General features: G+C 39.5%; 1 pseudogene across 1 annotated transcript in view; it reads left to right on the top strand.

Moving 5' to 3' along the window:
- The first annotated feature begins 2,551 nt into the window (after positions 1-2,551).
- The window catches only part of LOC308300955 (complement C3-like), a 46,697-nt pseudogene continuing 43,248 nt past the window's right edge, over positions 2,552-6,000 (top strand). Inside the window, exons 1-5 of the transcript in view lie at positions 2,552-2,646; positions 3,891-4,086; positions 4,625-4,790; positions 5,155-5,252; positions 5,836-5,933. The product of the transcript in view is annotated as a complement C3-like (transcript). The remainder of the gene's footprint in view (positions 2,647-3,890; positions 4,087-4,624; positions 4,791-5,154; positions 5,253-5,835; positions 5,934-6,000) is intronic.

The following is a 6,000-nucleotide window of genomic DNA, read 5'->3' as shown; positions in this document are numbered from 1 at the left end:
TATTTTATTTACCTCCCAAGGACACAGACAGTGAAAGCCGGCGACAGTACAAACAAAAATAACACTAGCAAAAGGAAGTGTTCCAAAATTAGGAAACTTGAGATACTGCACACAGGCTATGCCTCCATGAGGCCCCTAGCAGCTCTCCCCTGATGCTGTCTCTTACTAGCCTCAAGCCAGACTGAACCCCCCTCACCTGCAGCATGCCTGCTCTTAAACAGGTGGGGAAAACCAAGCACCAATTAAGTCAATTGCATCAATCAGCTCAAACAAAGCAAACGACGGCCCATGAGTTGATCTACAATTACCTAATGCTTCTTTAACTAATTTTCAATACATTTCTTCAATAAATATTTCAGGCGCCAAACACATACAATAAATACATACGAAATAACCAGAACAAACACCCCTCCTCCTCTACAGTGCTTGGCCCATTCCAATCAACAGGATTGCCAGCACTGCAGAGGAGAGACAGGTGATCAACACATAATTTAACTTCAGTGACAACGAACCCACATAGACATATTTACACTCAATTAAATGACTTAAAAATGTCCTTTTTACAAATATATGCAACACAATTGAACAGTCACTTCCATTCCAGCTGGTTGTCAATTGATCAGGTTGGCTCAACTGTGAGGTGTGTGTGTGCACGGTCCCTGATTGTGTGTGTACTGTATGCATGTATAGGGCAAGGCTGCCCCGTGACAATCACTATATGATTTACTGTACACATAAAAAAACTAAAACCCAAGGCCGGCTGTCACGATATTCAGACCGGGAACACATTTTAGTGTATGGGAGGGGCTTACAGTACATGTACAGTATGTAGCAACATATTTGTTTTTGTAGGCCAATTTCTGATTTAGGCCTAACTATAGGTTAGGCCTAAATGGGTTAACTAGAAACCTAAAGACCTACTATAATAGTGAGGCCTTTATCGCAAAATGTGTGAATTTAGACTGGTCCCCTGATCTTGAGAGTAAACAGGTCGAAGAAGCATGGTGGTTTCCACTGACATGGCCCAACACCACACCACTCCACCCACGTTTGCCATGTTTTCCACTACAAGGACCTGGGTAGAGTGGTGTGAAAGTGGTACCAAATGTGGTACTAAGAAGTATCCAATCCAGAGTAGGTCTGAGCTAGGCCAAACAGGGGCAAACACTTCATAATGACTGGTCACTCACTGACTTTTCATTTAGACCACCATAGATGTAATACATGATAATAGATTCTATTGTGTTATAATCACTTATTATCATAGTAATATAATAATACTTTATAGTGTATTATAATCACAGTTATAATAAATTATAGTGCATTATAATTAGGATAGTTGTAATACACATTTATATTGTATTATAATCACAGTTAAAAGAGTCAATTTGTTTCTTACCGATAGGGGTACTTTTGTGTAATGTAAAATGTAGATATTTTTATGTGGTGCGGTGTAGTGTCGTGTAGTGTGGTGCTAAAGCTGGAGTCGAACAGGGGTTTAAATAGCATGGCTCCCATGAAAACCATCAGGGTTCAAGCCCGCTCATAGCCATGGATGAATTCGGACATATTAGATAGATAGATAGATACCTTTATTATCCCAAGGGGGAAATTGGCCTCTATAAAACAAAAAAGTACTCAGAAATGAAAAGAAAGAAATGCTATAGTCGGATCTGCCCAAAAAAACTACATTGATGATAAAGTTGACAAAAACATAAACAAACCATGTGAGCTGTGGAAGTTACTTAACAGACTTCTTAATAACCAACTAGGCTGCAGATAGACAGACAGAGCGAGAGAGACAGACAGACAGACAGACAGACAGACAGGCAGGCAGGCAGGCAGGCAGGCAGGCAGGCAGGCAGGCAGGCAGGCAGGCAGACAGACAGACAGACAGACAGACAGACAGACAGACAGACAGACAGACAGACAGACAGACAGACAGACAGACAGACAGATTTACAGATAGATATCATGGTCTAAACTCCCTTCTGTCACAATACCCATCTTCTACCCAACTAAAATAAAATGTAATCATCATGTGTACTTTTTCTGTTAAGCACTTGTGCTTCATTTTTGCTCTGTAAAGCGCTTAAAGAGCTGCATTTCATGTCATGAAAAGTGCTATATAAGTAAAGTGTATTATTAATATTATTAAAATTTATGTTACTCAATGACACCATTACCTCCATGCAAACTGTGTCTTTGCATGTCCACAAGCATAAGCAAACCATGGACTTTGATGTCCTAGGAAGGTATATAGAAAAATCAATAAGGCAGAAAGAGCAATGTTTATCAATAAGGCGGAATGTGCAATGTTACCTCCAACTCCACAACAGTGAGGAATTGGAGATAAAACTCGATTTCTCAACTGTTACCGGTAAACTGTGTGTGTCTGTGTGTGTGATCGTGCGTGCGTGCGTGCGTGTGCATGTGTGTGTGTTTGGGGAGGATTTGGGGTGGGAAGTGACAGGAAACGCTGCAGAATGGATTGGGTGAAGAGGATAAGAGGCAGGTATCTGTGGGGTTTCAGACCACAGTGACAGCAGACCCGGCAGCAAGCAGGATGTGGGAGACCTCACTGTGGCTGTGTGTGGCCTCTCTGGCCCTCTCCTCCTTAACTTACCTGGCTGATGCATCTCCATTGTGAGTAGACCCCCAACCACTCATACTAGTGTTTCACAAATATATATATTTTACATATTAGAATTTGATTCTAGAAAAAACTAAATTCAAACATTTTTCAAGAGAATTTCAGGAAACTTAAAAAAAATAGTGAAAATAGCAGAGCTACATGCTCACTATTATTAAATGGAGCTTAAGTGGTTAATTCAGGGGGCCTGGGGGGTGCATTATTTACTTCTAATGACAGTGCATTCATTCAATTTCAATAACAGTACAGTAGTGTACATTACAGTTAAGGGTTTGCCTTGTTCTAGATTTTCTAGAATCTAAAATGTTTTAGTTCATAATCAAGTTCATTGTGCATCACCTCCCTCTTCAGCAACAATTTAGAACAGATACTGCAGGCATTCTGTCAGTAGCAAAGCTAAAATAATTCAGCATAATGAAATGTAATTGATGTTCAGGATGATCAGTGGTCAGTGTTCATGCAGGACCTGATGAGTCAGGCCTCTGGTCAGTAAAGGTACTTTGAAGACTCTCGCAAAAGCACTCATTCAGGCTGATTCAGCCCCACTTTGACTATGGAGTCCACGTATGTGCCTCAAAAGCCTTAGAAAACAAGGCTCCAAATAGCCCAAAACAAAATGATTACGCTACTCCTTAACCTTCCAACTCGGGCTCACCTTACCCCTGATCGTTGACACAAACAAATGGTTAAATTATAGTTCTCCTGCTATGCCGCAAAAATGTGGAACACCCTACCAATGGCCTTAAAGGAGTGTAAATCGCTACCCTCCTTTAAAACCACTCTGAAAAGTCGCTTACAGGTGGCTGCAACTCAAAAATAATAAAGACAAAGCCTATCCTTACCTCCCCCTGGCCTTTGTAAATACCAATTATTTTTTATTTTGTTACGATGATATTTTCTGCATAGTATACTGTGTTCTATTTGTCTGTCATTTAATGTTGTATATGATCTTTAAAAGGGACCCCAATTTTAACAAGCCAAAGGTTTTCTTGTGGTTTTTAACCTTAAGCGGAAAACCAGAGTTTATTTTTCGGGGTCTTTGGTGTGAAAAAGTTTGGGAATCCCTGTCATACTGTAGATCATACAGTAGATCTATCTTCCTGATGCCCCCCTTTTTCTCACGCACGGACACACACCCTATTAGGCCTACTTTATCTGTTTCTTCATGATCCATCCATCTCTCTCTCTCTCTCTCTCTCTCTCTCTCTCTCTCTCTCCCATGTTTGTCTGTCTGCAGGCATGTTCTGTCTGCTCCTAACGTGTTGCGTGTAGGATCTCCAGAAAACATTTTTGTGGAGTGTCAAGATTGTACAGGTGGAGAACAGAAAGTCCAGATCAGCGTGAAGGACTATCCGGCTAAATCAAGGCTGTTGAAATCCACAGATGTAACCATTAACAGTGCCAACAAGTTCCAAGCAATCGGACAAATTACGGTACAATAGAAATACACTTTTTGTGCCCTGCAAAATGTTGTCAGTGTATTTTGAAGGGTCACCTGAACTTAAAATTGTAATTGCATTTCAATTTCCAATATGGAATTAACCATATTCACATGGAGGCCATTTATTATATGACGTAAGATCAAAATATATTTCAACAAAAATTTAAGTAGGCTAAATAAATATATTTACTGAAATATTGTACTTAAAAATTACTTTAAATTTGAGTATTTTCATTTCTCAATATTTTATACTCCTACATCTACTCTACTACATCTCACTCAGAGCAAATTATAACATTTGATATAATGATAATAATAATTTGTTACTATGTAGATTAATATTTCAAAACCCTATTTCATAGGCCTACTATATTTATTCTAAAATAGCTGATCTAAAAGCTCACAACGCATTGGCACAATAAATGAGTATTTTTTAGTATTTCAACATATATTTTGATGATACAAATTCGGAATACCACAATTTGATGTAATTTTTAAAAGTAAATACATTCTCCCTGTACTGGTTTTAGATCCCATCTGATACATTTAAGAACAAGAATCCCGAGCTGAAGCAGTTTGTGTACCTCGAAGCTCAGTTCCCAGGCCGAGTGCTGGAGAAAGTGGTCAGGGTCTCCTTCCAGTCTGGTTACATCTTCATCCAAACAGATAAGACCATCTACACACCCAATACTAAAGGTGAGTGCCTACCTTAGCACAATACTGCAAGCATGGCAGAAGTTGGTTTTCCTTGATCAATGATTGTTAAACGTATCATTTTAGCCATGAATGCCAAAGAATGTGGAAAAGTATTGTTTTAAAAGTATCGTTTTATATACAATGTGCTTGCGTTGGGGGACAGGACACAAGTTCACTGTAAAACAAAGAGTGATTGATCATTATGATTAAACCTTATCTGTCTGTTTATCTCTCTCTCACACACACACACACACACACACACACACACACACACACACGCACACACGCACACACACACACACACACACACACACACACACACACACACACACACACACACACACACACACACACACCATGACAGTTCATTTCAGGATGTTTGCTGTGAACCCTGGCATGCTGCCCATTGAGAAGGATGTTGCTAATGCTAACCATGCTGACTCCATTTCTATTGAGATTGTGGTACAGTATTTTCATGAATAGAACATTTAATTATGTCAGCTGCATAATGTGCATATATAGCTGCAGCTACAGCTTGTGTCATGTCATAATCTGTCAGGACCTGAGCACCATGTTGTTTTGCAGGGAAATGCATCTATATGCTTAAATGTCTACCTAGTCATCATTTCTGACAGGTCAACACATTTTTATCGCAGTGATAAGTGGTGTAGTGGACATAAGACACGTTAAAGCTTCATTTAGAAAAGTATGAGCTCATGGGCAAATAACATTAAACACTTGAGGACTATTATGGTCAATTAGGCCCTACTTCTCATCAGAGCCAATGCCATGTCTCTTCTGGTAGTCAGGATGTCTCATCACAGACAGTCATAGTTACAATTATAGACCTCTTCCGAATGCTCTTTTCTTTTCTGAAAAATTAAATAAAAGCTTAATTCTAACCACTTCCACCATAAATAGCAAATCTACAAGCTCACAAGTGTTCAAGAAAAATATAGATTTGCACAGGGTCCACTTTGCAACCAGTTCTCAGTTACCTTGTAATGGTCATTAAAGGTTGTTCACTATTGTTTTTATTCACCAGACTCCAGATGGCATCATTTTTCCAGTGGAGACCGTTTCTTTGAAGTCGGGGCTCCATCCTGGAAAATACCAACTCCCAGAAAAAGTCTATGTGCCCAGGTCAGAATTTTCGCCCTTTAACAGTCTTGTCAACCAAACGGTAGAGCACATCTTAAGTCACTATTTC

Source organism: Nannobrachium achirus (assembly GCF_963921795.1).
Source record: "Nannobrachium achirus genome assembly, chromosome: 16".
Taxonomy (NCBI): domain Eukaryota; kingdom Metazoa; phylum Chordata; class Actinopteri; order Myctophiformes; family Myctophidae; genus Nannobrachium; species Nannobrachium achirus.
Note: the sequence above shows the minus strand (reverse complement) of the source record. Positions and strands in the feature narration are given on the sequence as shown.